Source organism: Callospermophilus lateralis, unplaced genomic scaffold, assembly GCF_048772815.1.
Source record: "Callospermophilus lateralis isolate mCalLat2 unplaced genomic scaffold, mCalLat2.hap1 Scaffold_246, whole genome shotgun sequence".
Lineage (NCBI taxonomy): Eukaryota > Metazoa > Chordata > Mammalia > Rodentia > Sciuridae > Callospermophilus > Callospermophilus lateralis.
In genome coordinates, this window is record NW_027513304.1 from 135,532 (window position 1) to 152,668 (window position 17,137).

A 17,137-nucleotide genomic window follows, 5' to 3' on the forward strand; every position below is an offset into this window, starting at 1 on the left:
AAGGTTGAACATGACCAAGGTCAGGCTAGAATCTGTGACCCACAAGGATGAGGTCTGGTGACTTATGACATTTATCATCAGCTGTATTAACATCTATATATTTCCATATTCCCTGCACCTCCATCAGGCTACAATAGCAAAATCAAATTGAGAAATAGAAGGTAGAGGAAACCTTCAGCTTAGCCTCCACAGAGGAAATATTACCCAATCAGGATACTCCAGATCTTAAATGTACTCATCTATATTTCTGGTCACCAGGAAAGATAAGAATAGGTAAGCTCTATTCCATGTTCCCTTGGTAGAGCCTTAAGCCCAGGAATATTTTCCTGTGATTGAGTAAATATCCATCTAAATGTCATTCTCTTTCCCTGTGATATTATTAGAGAACTGAAAGAAACCTACTTTGCAGTCAAATTATAGAGAATGATTATAGTATTTATTTGATATTTTTTACTTAAGAACAGTTCAATGCCATTTATGTTTTCAATTCAAAGGAAGAAATTTCCTTCCAGTAATTTTACCTCAATGAAATGTAGACCATGCTGAGATGGTGGAGCACATCTGTAATCTCCGTGACTTGGGAGGCCAAAGTAGCAGGATCACAAATTCAAGCCCAGCCTAGGAAATTTGGTGGGTCAATGCCCCAAAATAAAAAATAAAGGACTGGAAAAAGTGCTCCTGGGTTCAACTCTTAGTACCTAGATCTAAAAATTTTTTTTAAAGTACTGGAGATACAGCTCAGTGGGAGAGCACCCCTGCATTCAATACTCAGTACTGCTAAAATGCTTCTGCAAAGCAAAGGAAAGGGTCAATAAAATAAAATAGTAATCTACCATTTGGGAAAAATTTCGTTACAACCATATATCTAAAAAGGGGCTAATGTCTAAATTTTAGAAGGAAATCATACAATTCAATAACAGAAAAAAAAACTTATGGGAAAGGATTTTAATATACACATTTATCTAAAATGACACTAACATAGTCAGATGTTAATGAAAAGGTGCTTAACATTACTCATGAAAAAAATGCAAATCAAAAGTACTGTCAGATATAACCTCACAGCCAGTAGGATAGCTAGTACCAAAACATCAGGAAAGAACAAGTATTAGCTATGTGGAGAAAAAAAAACCCTTTCCCACTGTGGGTGATAATGTAGATTAATGCAGCTATTGTGAAAAAAAGTAGGAGATTCCTAAAGAAATTAAAAATTGAACTATCATGTGCATCAGCAATTGTCCTTTTAGGTATACACCCACAGGAAATGTATTTAGCACTTTGATGCGATATCTGTACTCCCATGTTCATTTCAGCGTTATTCACAATATCCAAGATATGCACACAATCTAAGTGTTTATCGGTGGACAAATGATACAGAAACTGTGGTGTGTGTATGTTTAATATGGAATATTATTGAGCCTTAAAAAGGAGACTCTGTTATTTGTCACAACATGAATGGACCTAGAAAACATTATGCTAAATGAAATAAGCCAGACAAAAAAGGAAAATATTTCATAATCTCTCTGATTGTGGGATCCAAAATAGAAGTCAAACATACAGAGTTTAGAGAACAGTTACCTGGGTTAGGATTCAGAGGAAATGGAAAAATGGATATAGGTCAAGGGATAGAAATTACAAAGATTTAGGATGCACGAGTCTAGAGACTAGTGTACGACATGAGAAACCATAGTTGGAAAAATTGAATTGCATTAGGGATTTCTGCTAAATGAGTAGAGTTTGCCATACACACACACACACACACACACATACACACACACACACACACACACACACACACAAAGGTAACTATGAGATGATGAACACAGTAATTTGCTTCACTATAGTAATTATTGTAGCATTTCTATGTGTCCCATAGCCCTCTGTTGTATAACTTAAATATACACTATAACATTTATTTAAAATAAATAAATAGAAACTTTGATATGTACTCTATCTCCTCATTGAAAAAGATGGCAGGATTTGTCAGTGGGTAGAAGCCACACTTTTTATACCTGTTGATGATACATTCCAAGTATATATATATATATATATATATATATATATATATATATATAGTATATAAATAGACATCATAACAACTCTTCATTGAGAATCCAATAATGCTTGCTTAATCCTGGAATGAGAGGCTTAGAGATGCCTGGCTATAGGACAACCAAAAGCTAATTCAAACAGGGTGAATCCATGTCTCCTATTTGGGTAGTCTAGATTTGCATGTGTGTGAGTGTACCAGGGATTGAACCCAGGGGCATGCACTTAACCACTGAACCACATTCCTAGTTTGTTAGAGTCTGTAAACAAGTCTGGATGGCACCTGGCAAAATGCCAGAGGGAATAGTTTGTAAAGTAACAAAAGCGAGCCATTAAGTGTGAAGATTCCTGATTGGTTGACTGCTGTATCTAGTTTATGCTAATTAAGATAAGCTGTGCAAAATGTATAAATACCTCTGTTATCCTACAATAAAGGGCTTCCATTCCTGCTGCATCAACGTACACAAGTCATTCGTCACCCCCCCCGGGTTATTTTGCCCAGCCAGCCGGGCTGCGGCACTAGTTCTTTCTTTATTTTGAGACAAGATCTGGCTAAGTTTTTTCAGCCTCACTAAGTTGCTGAGGCTGACTTTGAACTTGGGTTCTTCCTGCCTCACCTTCAAGAGCTGCTGGGATGTGCCACCACACCCAGTGTTGGACTGGGTTTTTATAAAAGGAGAAAGAGGAGAGAGGTAATGCTTCTCTGCTTCTGAGATTTGAGAATGATAGGAGATATTAAATTTCAATGACTACCCTAGTATTTTTCATCAAAATTATTTCTACACTAACGTGGCTTGATCTGATTTGATCTATAAAAGAATGCCAAAATAAGGGAAACCATCAGTTTTTATTTTTTTCACCACTATTTTAGAATCAGCATATCTGGTCTGATAGTTTCAGTTAGTCCACCAAACAGACAGACAATAACCAAAGAGTAAGAATATGCAAAGGCTGGAGATAAATTTTTAGAGTATACTTGGACTACTGCCAAGAGCAGAATGTGTCTTAAATAATTCCATGAAATATGATGATAACTTCCAGAAACTTGTTGAGATTAACAAACAATGCATTGGGAAGTGGCTTGGTCAGAATGTTTGGGATTTTAGGAAAGAACCAATTGTCATTAAGTTTCCTGACCTCCTCTCTTTTTTACATATGTCCTATTAGATGGGAGATAAAAGTCAAAGGATAGGGAGCTACAGCATGTGCATTTGTTCCAATGTATAATAAACACATCTAATCATTGTTTGGCAGCCTTTGATAGCCATTTGTCTTTTTCAGGTTGTTCAACACTTGCCTGATAGTAATATCAAGGACAAATGCAGGATACTTTCAGCAGCTTTTTAAGCCCCATTGTTTCTTAGAGATTATTAGTTTTATTGGTGTGTGCTGAACAATAGCAAGTTCAGTAGGAAGATGAATAGTCTATCATAGGTCAGCATAAGAAACCATTTCCAAAAACCAGTAAAAGAAAGGAAATAAAATCAGAGCTAAAATTAACAAACTTTAAAATAAAAAATAATCCAAAGGATCAATGAAATAAAGATTTGGTTCTTTGAAAAGATAACCAAGATTGATAAACCCCTGGAGGAAATAACCAAAAGAAAAAAAGAGAAAAAAAAACACAAATTATCAAAATTAGAGATGAAAAAGGAAATCACCACAGACATCTCAAAAATCCAGCAAATCCTTAAGGACTATTTTGAAACCCTATACTCCACTAAATTGTAAAACCCAGAAGAAATGTCTACATTTCTAAACAAATGCAATCTGCCAAGACAGAATCAAGAGGACATAGAAAACCTAAAGAGACTAATAAGTTTAATGAGAGAAAAAAAGTAATAAAAAAACTCCCAACAAAGAAAAGCCCAGCACCATATAGAGTCTCAGCTATCTAAATGTGGATATTTAACTGAAAATATTTCTACTAAAAGTACTGGAGGTGCAGCCTGGTTTATTCTTACTACTTTAGTAAAATGTGACAAGACAAAAAATGGAATTAATAATATCTGTTAATCAAAAGGGAACTAGGACTAGATGACAGGGAGTGTTGTCAGCCTATCTAGGTATATCAGAGATGCTAAATTAGAGATTCATTGTCAGAAAGTGGCTTGGCTTTGTATAAACTGAAAGGTGTGGTTGTATAACATTTTGCTAGTATCTCTGAACAATGTACAAAGTTCAAATTGTAGCTGGGATGTGGTGTGTGCCTGTAAACTCAGCAATTTAGAAAGCTGAAGTAGGAGGATGGCAAGTTGAAGGATAGCCTCAGTAATTTAGCAAGACCTTCAGCAAATGAGCAAGACCCTGACTCAAAGTGAAAAATAAAAAGGACTGAGGTTGTAGCTCAGTGGTAAAGCACCTCTGACTTTAACCTCTAGTAATATAAAGAGAAAGTCAAAACGCTGAGATACAGAGACTTTTGAAGATTCTTGATATGAATTTCCTCAAATCCCTGATCCATCTCAGGAGAAGAGACCCTCTGTCTCCTAAAACTTGACATCTGTTTTAGTCAGCTTTTTCACTGCTGTGACGAAAGGACATGGCCAGCACAAAAATTATAGAGGAGGAAAGATTTATTTTGGGCTCACAGTTTCAGAGGACAAGGTATATGGAGAGGTGACTGTATTCCTCAGGGCTCAAGGTGAGGCAGGACATCATGGCAGGAGAAGGTATCAGGGTGAAGCAGCTCATATCATGGTGATCAAGAAGCAAAGAGAAAGACTCCACTTTCTAGATACAAATATAGACACCAAAGACATACCCTAATTTCTACTACCTCCAGCCTACCACTTCAGTTACCACTCAGTTAATCCCTATCAGAGGATTAAATCACTGATTGGGTTGATTCTTACAATGCAATCATTTTTTCCCCTGAGTCTTTTTTCATTGTCTCACATGTGAGATTTTGGGGGACACCACATCCAAACCATAACAACATTCTTCTCACATGCAATATTTTCACCCCATTGCAAGGTTTTGAACATTTTAAACTCATTAAACGATCAATTTAAATCTAAAAATCTCATAAATCTCATCAAATCAAAATTCTCAAATCTCATGGTTTCAATCGTCTCAGTTAGGGGTGGCTGAGACTCTAGCTCTAACCCAGCTTACAGCATAAATCCTGAATTTTAGAGACCATTTTGTACTTCTTCAAATTTTTGTTTGTTTGTGTTGAACCACTAATCCTCTAGTAACTTTTTAAAGCAGCAATTAGAAACTATAAAGGAAAATTTACAAGTTTAAAATTTTAATGCTAATATTTTGTGAGCCTTCCGAATTTTTTTTTTAAAAAGGTCTTATTTTAAATGGAGATTTAACCCACAAATGCTAAAAATTTAGTTAAAATTTTTTTAAGCCAACAAAATGGAAAAGAAATTGCAGGTTAGTAGGGACTGAGTGAAGAGAGTCTGTCTCACATAATATATTTTCATCTTTGAATAAAAACTAAGATATTCTTTTAAATCTAATGTCATTATATTAATTTACGTCAGAAATCTTTGACATGCTACTTAACTTTTCTGAGTTCAGATTGCTAATGTATAAAAGAAGCACAATAACAATATCTAATTTATGAGTTATCAGTGGAGATCATATTACATCATTTTAAAATGATAGCAATGTTAATCATTTATTACTTTCATCTTTCTTCACTATTTCTTTTATATATTTTTGCACATATATGTATGTATTTATATAAATCATTTTTTGACAAGAGAGGAGAAAAGAAAGTTTATATTACATGAAAATTTATTTTTGGAGATTAGGTAAACACCCATGATTATTATCATTATAATAAATAAAAATTTTAAAAACTCAGACTCTTTATTTTTTAATTCATTTTAATTAGTTATTGTGACAACAGAATGCATTCTGATGCATTCTACACAAATGGAACACAATTTCTCATTCCTCTGTCTGTACTTGGTACAGAGTCACACAGTTAGTGTAAACATACATGTATGCCGGATAATAACATCCATCTAATTTCACAGCCCTTCCCATCCCCACACTTCTTCCCCTCCCCTCACTCCTCTCTGCAGAATCCAAAATTCCTTCATTATGCCCTACCCCTCTCCCTATTATGGATCAACATCCCTGTATCAGAGAAAACATTCAGCCTTTGGTTGTTAGGATTTGGCTTATATCACTTCACATGATATTCTCCAGATCCACTCATTTACCTGCAAATACCATAATTTTATTTAAGACTGAGTAATATTCCATTGTGTGTGTGTATATGTATATATCACATTGTCTTTATCTATTCATCTGTTGAAGGGCATCCAGGTTGATGCCATAGTTTAGCTATTGTGAATTGAGGTGCTATAAACATGATGTGGCTATGTCACTATAGTAGGTTGATTTTAAGTCCTTTGGGTATAAACCAAGGAGTGGCATAGCTGGGTCAAATGGTGGTTCCATTCCAAGTTTTCAGAGGAATCTTCATACTGTTTTACATAGTGGATGTACCAATTTGCAGTGCCATCCGCAATGTATGAGTGTACATTTTCCCCACATCTTTGCCAACACTTATTATTGCTTGTATTCTTTTTTATAACTTTTAAAAAATATCTTAAATAATTTTTAATATTTGTTTTAATTATACATGACAGTAGAATGCATTTATGCACTTTGATATATCATACAAAGATGGGATATAATTTCTCATTGTTCTGAGTGTATGTTTTGTAGAATCATTTTGGTCATGCAGTCATATATATACATAAGTTAATAATAACTATTTTATTCTACTATCTTTCCTATCCCCACATCCTATCCTATCCCCTCCCCTCCCCTCCTCATTCATATCCCTTTATCTAATCTAAAGTAACTCTATTCTTCTCTAGTGTCCCGCCTTATTGTGAATTAGCATCCACATACTAGAGAAAATATTTGGCCTTTCTTTTTTTGGGATTGGCTTATTTTGCTTAGCATGATATTCATCAACTCCATTCATTTACTGGCAAATACCATAATTTAATTCTTCTTTAAAGCTGAGTAATATTCCATTGGACACACACACACACACACACACACACACACACACACACACCACATTTTCCTTATCCATTCATCTATTGAAGGACACTTGGGTGGGTTCCATAGTTCCATATTGTGAATTGAGCTGCTATAAATATTGATATGGCTGCATCATTGTAGTATGCTGATTTAAAGTCCTTTGGGTATAAACTGAGAAGTGGGATAGATGGGTCAAATTGTGGTTCCATTACAAGTTTTCTGAATAATCTCCATTCCGCTTTCCACAGTGGTTGTACCAATTTGCAATCCCACCAGCAATGTATGAGTGGACCTTATTCTGCACGTCCTTGCCAACATTTATTGTTGCCTGTATTTCTTGATTATTGCTATTCTGACTGGAGTGAGAAATCTTAGTGTAATTTTAATTTGCATTTCTCTAATTGCTGGAAATGATGACCATTTTTTCATATATTTGTTGATCCACTGTATTTCTTCTTCTGAGAAGCATCTGTTCAGTTCCTTAAGTCATTTATTGATTGGGTTTTTTTTTGCTGTTAAGTTTTTTGAGTTCTTTATATATCCTGGAGATTAGTGCTCTGTGTTAGGTAAAGATTATCTCCCATTCAATAGGTTCTCTCTTCGGGTTATTGACTGTTTCCTTTGCTGAAAAGATTTTTAGTTTAAATCTATCCCATTTATTGGTTCTAAAAATAGCTTGGTATTGGCTCCAAAATATACATGTAGACAAATGGTACAGAATAGAAGACAGAGACAAACTTACATAGATAGGGTTATCTCATAGTAGATAAGGGCACCAAAATCATACATTGGAGAAAATATAACTTATTCAACAAATGGTGCTGGGAAAATTGGAAATCCATGTGTAATAAAATAAAATTAAGCCTCTATTAAATTAAACCCTTCACAAAAATCAACTCAAAGTGGATCAAAGACTTAGGCACTAGAACAGGTACCTACACCAAATAGAAGAAAAATTAGGCCCAAATATTCCTCAGCATCTTTATTTTTATACGTGAATTGTTAACAATTAATGATAGAATTTCAGGCAGACCTTATTTTAAGGACATTAGTTTTATGATATCCCATCCCTACAGAACAGATCAACGAATTATTATTTATTTTTAAATAATCACCCATGAGCTCCTTTCAATAGCCATTGGAAGAAAGAAATTTACATTTAAATATTAAGTGTCTATGATACAATATTTTAAATAGCTAGGTTTGTGTGATGAGGTATTCTCTGGATTCAATTTGTTTTCTTTCCATGTATGTACATTTTCTTTAACTTAAAGAAATTCCCATCATGTATACAAAGGCTATGTTTAGCTCATAATGAATATTCAGGAGACTGTATGTTATTAATAATCTCAGAGTTCTTTGCTTTACACTTCTGAATTTCCCTTACATCTAGCATTACAAGAGATATATTTCTAGATGAGCACTGTTATGTATTTCCTACCTTGGATTAGAGAAAATGTGTTTTAAATTAATTTTATTGCTAACAATTTTGTTCCAATTAAAAATAAATATGTTAAACAAGATATACACACACATATATAATCTTTTATTATGAGTTGTTTTGTACACACACACACACACACTTTCCATGTTTCAATTACCCATAGTCAACTACAGTTCAAAACATTAAATGAATAAAATCACAAAAATAAACAGAGATAACATTCACATTGTAACAGTAATTCACTTGCAGGTCAGCATGGGAAAAGAGAGAAGAAGAAGAAGCATAGCAAGCAAAGCAGCAGCAGAAAAAAAAAGTTCTTTATTGTGTACAAGCAATCTTTGTATAGTATTGTGAACAAAGAAGGCAGCCTTCCAACGTCAATAAATCAGGTCTTTCAGCTAATTAAACATAGCATACAGAAGTTTTACTTTCTAATCAGAAGTGACCCGCTTCTCATGGCTAATCTACTTTCAGCCCGGAGTATGTTGAGCTCTGCTCTTTGTTAAGAACAGATAATAAAATTTTTCTCAGCGCCCTCCTACCCCACTTGGCAGAACATCCCGTTTGCAGGCAAGTCCTCCCAAGGACAGCAAACACCTCGTTATTCAAGCATGTCCGCTGTTACCTTATCTAAACCTTGAAGGAGCCTCTCGTTTGCGAGTAGGCATGTCCGCTGTTACCTATCTATACCCTGACTGAATATCCCGTTTGCAGGCAGACTCCATCAAGGACAGTAATAGTAACACAGTCACATCTGATTCTCCACACACATAAATTTTATTTCAGTATATTTGTATGCATATAACTGTTTCATTCTACCATTTGTGATTGTTGCCAGTTTCTTACCATGCCAAATTTATAAATTAAAATTTATCATTCATATGCACCTGTGGGGGGGAAAAAAACCTCTTAATATATTGTAGGATTCAGTACTATCTGCAGTTCCAGGCATCCACTGGTTCTCTCTTGGAATGCATCTTTCTTGAATATATTTATATATTTATTTCACATATACATATATATTCATATATATTATCAAAATATGATATCCACTTGAATATGAAATTAGAATTGGTACTGAAATTTGTCATTATCAGAACACTAGAAGCAGAAACAGAAATCCTCAGAATAATGCTATAAGACATATCTGCCTAACTTTAGACTTATAATCTTATTACTTAGAAAATCAATAAATCTCCTTTTTGATTTGAAAAGGTGAAAGCATTAAAACTTTTTGAATCCTATAAACTTGGAAGTTCTTTTTATCATCATCATTATTCATATACAATTTAATCACTACTGAATCTTAGGTGATATTCCCATAATAAAATTTTCTATATTTAGTCTTACTATGCCATCATTTTTATTTATGTTTATAGTAGAACATCTGTTAGGTTGATATTTTAAAGGTGCTTACACTGAAATAGGCTGACAAATGTTACTTGAAACTGCATATAACTAAAATTAATAAATATCAAGATGTATAACAATAATACTAAGTGATATTTACATTGTTAAAAAAAAGACTACCTGAGTTACATAAACATAATTCACTGTTAAATAGCTTTATATAACAAGAAAATACTTTCAGAATTTCATATAAAAATAATCCATTATTAATGTATATAGCAAAACATTACCTTAGAACAAAAGGTGTGTTGCAGTATGAATAAAAATCTGACCCAATAAATAAAGTGTAATACTCTTTCTAGAAAGCAGAAATTGTTTTAACTTCAGCTTTCTATCAAGAGCAGCAATTTAAATACAACTAAGAGCAATGTTCATGAGAAGTATGGCAGATGGGAGGCACCCATCACTTGGTGCATCTCTACAAAATACAACCAAACATCAGTTGTATAGCTGCATGTTGAGGTAAGTGGTTATAGGAGAGTGAGGCAGTTCAAGAGAAGAGTCAGTGGCCAGGTGAAGCCTAGAGATTTTGGATATTAGAATAGTTCAGAGAAAAAGAGTGCCCCATCATCAAGCATTTGACCCTCAGCAAGAAAGTGCCCCTTGGTTGGATATAGGTGAAGGAGACAGAGTCACAGCATACTCCACAAGTATAGAATATAGCATTTTGCAAACATGTAGTCTCAGGAAATAAGAGTTCTGTTATCTATATAGCAAGGAAGTGTTGAGGAAGAAGTTTTCTGCATTACCCAATATGTTCACATGGTGCTAAAGCAGGAGCCATTTGAGAATGACCCTGCTCTGAGGATCAGAAGTCCCTGCATTTTCTATCTCCAGGACTCAATGACCTCTCCTCTATACTGATCAAGGAAGTGGCCACCTTGTGCCATGGTTTGGTCTCAAGACAGTGACTCTGACACAAATCCATTGAGAATTCTACATGGTGGGAAACATACACTGTGGTGTGGTGAGATGGAAAAGGACTTCCCTCTAAAATTGGCAATTTGGGAAATCTGCTATTTTTATACAGCCGTGTGAACAGTGAATTTTCATTTAATATAGGATCCAAATTTGTGGGCTTTGAGATTTGGGACTGTGAGTGTCATGGAAACTGCCATCCCTGTCTCAGCACAAATCTTTGCAACTTTGTGGCCTCCCTCCACCTACAGAAGCAACTGGAATATGCATCAGCACTTGCCCCATTCTGAGTGTAGCCCAGGGAGCTCCAGAGAGAATCTTGGCTTAATAAGTTATGCATTCCAGGGGCTGGGGATGTGGCTCAGCAATAGAACACTTGCCTAGCATGGCAAGACCCTGGGTTCGATCCTCAGCACCACAAAAAGATAAATAAAATAAAGGTATTGTGTTCAACTACAACTAAAAAAATAAAATAAAATAAATAAGATATGCATTCAATATTTGATAGTAAACAGGTCACAGAGGCAGCTTGTCCCAACCCTCAGAGTACATAGCCCCGTAGAGAGTCTTAGCCTAGTGAGATCCACATTCTGCAACTGGCTCATTAACATGCAGCGGCACCAGCACTGGTCATGCCCTTGAAGTATACAACCCAAGAAACTATGAAGAGAGTTATTACCTCGTAAGTTCCAACTCCACACTATCCTATTCTAATGGGAAAAACAGCAGAAAGGAACCCTAACTAACTACAGCATCAAATAACTCCCACTTGTCACCTGGTGAGCACCATTCGGAAAGAATTGGGTACACGAACAATCCTCAGCATCCACTCTTTTTTTTTTTTATGCTGTTATTATTTCCTTCTTTTTTCTTTTCTCTTTTTTTATTTTGCCACTTTTAATTTTTCTCCTTCTTTTCCTCTTATTAATTTTCACTTTTGTCTTCCTTCCTTTATTGTCTTTTTCTATTCTTTTGCCCTTTCTTTTCTGTTGTGGTTGCAGCTGTGGTTTTGCTGTTTTCTTGCTGGTCTGTAGATCAAGCCCATTCATGCACAGCAGGCACGTGCTCTGCCACTGAACTCTGCTCCCAGCACAGAGAAGACTAATTGCAAGTAGTTGCAGCCATGACTCAGGACTTCTTGAACCTTGATGGATACTTCAGTTTAGAGAATAAGAGAGACAAAAGCCCCCGGCCAATGACTGACATGTCCCCAAGTCAGCACAGCATATGGGGTCTGATGTCCTTCTCCTCGATAGTCACACCCACAGTAACAGCAAAGACAGATAACATAACTATGTGAATCCTGAACCAATGAGGTTCCTCAGAATCAGCTGCTCTCACACACACAGTCAGATCACACCCTACTGACAACACTAGAGTGTTGTGAGTGCCAAACACAGCAAGCTCTTATCCCAGCTCTCACCTATCCACATGAAACACCAGGAACTTCATCAGTGTCTGAACAGAGTCCTTCACTACATTTGGAATAGCCAGTATCAGAATCTTTTTCAAGAGTCAAAATCAACAGTGCTTATGGAAAACCACACCACCTAAGATGGGCTTCCACTCCCATTGTGGGAGTATCTATATAGGTTGCACCCACATGCTGATGTTACACTTCACTAATCTCAGTTATCAGAGAGTCCCTGGACCACCAGGAGCCTCCGCACAGACAAAACCTTAGCTTCCAAGTTGATCACATGACCAAGAGCATCTGACTTCCAAAAACAAGAAGGTTCTATAAAGGATAAAGGGGCAGGTTCCCCACACCCAGTTTTTTGCAATATTTATAGTGATGAGGAAGTGGGGAGGGTAGCATTGTTAACTAGTGGAGCTCCCCCCACAGTGTGCAAGAAACTTTGAGGAAAATCAAATAAATGTTCTTCTGTCCAGAGTGAGTATTCACTAATCCCATGCACAAAAATTATGCATGAATGCAGTTCAGATTTTTTTTAAAAGGTACAAGAGGATGTAACAAAAAAATTCAATAAAGGAATATAAATATCCTAACATCTGGATAATCTTTGGCATCCCCTGTGTGTACTGGACCCAAGTCCCCACAAGTGATTTTTTGGAAAAATCTATACAGGCAGGCATACCTGATTTTTGTTATAATCTCTTAAACTGATCTAGGAAAGTAAGTGTGCAGTTTACTAAAATAACTTAGACAAAGATTTATTTTTTTTCTCCCAATTAGGTCTATCTTTGAGTGAGTTGTACATTTTCTCCCTGTTCTTTCACCCCAAGAGGAGACTTTATAACGAATTTGTTTTCTCTTAAGTCTCTAGTTTTGAGTTTTTAATGCAATAATGACTCTTATATCTTAGTCATCTTACAGAATTGGGTTTTCAAGTATAAACAAAATTCCTATTCATTTATTCATAAATGAGAATATCACAGAAGTTTTAAACCCTGTTTCTATCTTTCGATAGAGCTATGACTAAATATAGTTAAATTTTTTTGGTCTCTATCATTTAGATTGAACTATTGCATCAAATAGCCTTGTCTTTAGTATATTTCCTATTAGGCATCATTCCGATTCTTCTTTGCCAATTTTATTATATATATATATATATCACTCTGCTGACACCCACAGTAACAGCAAAGACAGATAACACAACTAAACACACACACATGCCTTGATGAAAAGTTTTAAGATTAAATTAAAGAATATATAACTAATTTAAAATAATGAACTCAATTTTTATTAATTTTAGATTTATGTAAATAAATCTCCGTGAGATTCCTATGTGTTTATTTGCATATGAAAATCAATAATTGTAAACCAATTTGGAAAAACAGAAAGTGTGTTTGTTGGTTGGAAAAATAGAAAGTGTGTGTGTTGGCAGGGGGGATTGTAGAATGGTTGAAAATTTCCACACTTTACTCAGAACTTTTTTTCTGACACACAGAAAGCATCTAACTATTGCATGCTAATCCATCACTACTGAGAGTTTAGTTTACACACCAGCAGCAGCATCTAGGAAATTCCTAGTAATTCAAGTTTGGGGTCACACCCCTGATCTACTGAATTGGCAATTAAACTTTAAAAAGGACCCCAGTAGTTCTCATAGACGTTACATCCGAAGAATCACTATATTCATAATCCCTGTTTTATTGGTTGAATTGTTGAGAATCTATATCTAAAAATCAGATGTTCTTGATTTATCTCAAGGAAGAGGGGTTGAAGCTGGTCTGGAGAATAGTAGAGTTAACTTTTGGAGGGGAAAGAAGGGCTTCCACATGTGGAAAGGTTAAGGGATCACCCCGCCTGCAAATAGGCTATATGAAAGATGAAGCAGCTGTGATCAAAGCTTATAAAACCATGAAAGCAGAGAGCATGGTCACCAGTATCACTGTCAGGGAACAGCCTATGCTGGAGAAATATGTCCAGCCTCCTTGCCAACACATGTAGATTAAATGTCTGCTACTCAGACAGAAAACCACCTGTTTGTAGTTATCAAGGGCTTACCTGCACGCTAGGTTCAGTTAGGACTGAATCTCAACCAAGTGAGAGTAATATGAAGGCAGTGGAGGCCAAGACAGGAAGCTGGCTCTGTGTCAAGTCCTCCTTCAATTCCCTCCCCATTGTCAAACACCCTTCTTCCTTATCCTTTCTATATGGTTCTCAACAATTACCTTTTCCTGCCTGCCAGTAATGTCAGATAATTTAGCTGGACTTGGGCACTCTATTTTTCTGCTCAGTGGTATGGATGTTCTCTTGATGGCTTTTGCTTATCTGATCGCTGACTGACAACTGCCCAAACTCCCCAGCTTATCAGCCTCTGACATTCCTTCAAGTCACTTCAGTTCTTGTTGCCTGGTGATCCAGGGTTATTAGTTACAGGGCATTCCTTGTACCCTAGAGCACTGGACTTCATTTTAACAATGAAAAGCATTTCTCCATATAACAGTAAATCCTGTAAGTGGTAAACTACAAAAGTATGAAGATCATTATATATTTAAATCCATGGAAATGCTTAAAGAAAGAGATGAGAATTAAATATTTCTAATTAACATAGAGGATGACTTTCCATAAAACAGATCTAAATATCCAGAGGTATAATGCTGAGAAGATGAAACATGTTCTCATCCAGTATGACATATTTCAATCCTAATTTATAAATTAGCAACATTATCTTGTTCTAATCTATCATGGTTAAGGAATCAGGGACAAAATAAAATATTTACTGATATTTAGAATAGGTACTTTTCTAAATTGTTTCTAAAAACAATGGAGATCCTTTTCCATTTTCCACACACTCAATATTTTATCACTTTAATGATGTTTATCTTAACCAAATTCTCCTTACTTTTTAACAATTTTGGAAGCAGATGGGTTGACAAAAATGTAAAGGAATCTGTGATATGATGTATTTATATAAGAGGACATTTATAGAAATGAACTTGTGGGCAAGCAAGGGATATAGTATATTTCCAATTCCAGAACATTCTAGAAATGGCAAAACCATAAAAAGAGTAAAAACATCAGTAGTGCCAGACTCTGGGGAGTGAGAGATGGGCAAAAAGCAAAGTGGATTTTGGAACAATGAAGATATTTTGTATGATACAATAATGGTAGATACATGTAAACCTGAATCTGTCCAAACCACAGAATGTACCACATGATAAGTAAACCCTGTGGAAAATGATGCATTCTGGGAGATAATGATGTGCCAATGCAAGTTCATCAACTAGAATAAGTGCACCAGCTTGGTGAGAGATGATAGGAGATTATGCATATGTGAAAGTTGGGATAAATCACTATGCTTTTCTTCATTTTCTTGTGAACCAAAAACTGGTCTATAAAACTAAAATCTCTTTTTAAAGTAACCCCAAATTTATCATCCTTTTTTCCCAACAGTTATGTGTTAGGGTCCTGACTTTATTTCATATAGCATACAATTCAGTAGATTGATATTAAGTAAATTATTAAAAATACAGGGTACTATAGAATTGATTTGGAAGGCCTAATATTGTTTTGGGGTTGGTCAAGGCTACAGTGATCACTGAAAAGAGAAAATTTTAAGTGACATATGTGGAAGGAAAATGGTATTGGAACAATTCAGATAGTTCCTTACATGGCAATATCTTCCAAAGAAAGAAAAAAAATGGGCACAGGTGAAGCAGAGCACCACTTACATTTTTTTTTCTATGAAAATATGAGAATGGTCTACCAATTTTATTTCTCTTATCTATTCTGTTTATTAAATATATTTAGTCTTTAGTCTACCTTTAGGATAGGTTTTATAGTTTCTCAACATGAATCTTCTGCTCAAACTAAATTGGTTTGTCTCCTCTTGTCTACGTACTTTTCTGGTAGGTTTGTTTATAGAATCCAAGTTATTCAAATAAACTGGATGCCTCCAAATTTACCTATCTTAATCTCATAAATCCTCAAGCTATAGGTGAAATCTCATATCTTTATAAAGATTTCCTTGATGAGGCCAACTAGCATTGCTAAACTACTCTTCTTAACTGGTGCTGACAATATTTTTCTACATTTATTTGAAAATTGATTATGAACCGTCTAATGTTCTTTCCAATGTTGGACTCTTTATCACTTTAAATTATTTTTGTATTTACTTTTCACATGTTTATGGTATCTTTTTCTCAAGTGGATTTAAGCTACCTTAGAGTTATAACACGGAACTGTTCTTGTTCTGTTGCCCCTAACAGTATACCTTAAAAATAGTAGGTTATAAGCATATTTACTGATTTGAAATGAAAACACACAAATTGATTAATTAATAAAAATGCTTAGGTTTATTTTCTTACTTAACTTTAAATGTCATATTATTAACTCAAACAAAAAAAAATATACTAGAAAGCTAATCATAAAATAATTGTCCTTTTTCAGTATAGAATGTGTTTACCATTGTACTTCATCAATTAAATTTACATTTACTTTGTAAAATTCAGTAGAAAAGAGCACATTTATTTTTGTGTCAGAAAGTCATAATTGCACTTTCTTTACTTACATTGGTTTATTCCCAGATATATTATACTTTTAAATAGAAAACTATATATTTAATTTTTCAAATGAAATTAGCCAGTTATCTCCTAAAATTTGTGTAGTCCATAAATAGTAAACTGTTCTTATTTTCAATAATCTACTAGAGATATACCTATGGAATGAAAACACAAAATGAACATAAGAGAAAGGAAAAGTGTATGGTATATGCATCACATGTGTTAAGGTAACAGAAAAAAACATGGTAGTAAGTTGTATTAGATTCATTTTTATTATTCAAATAATATCAGGCAAAGAAGTGTCTAAACATTAAAACATTA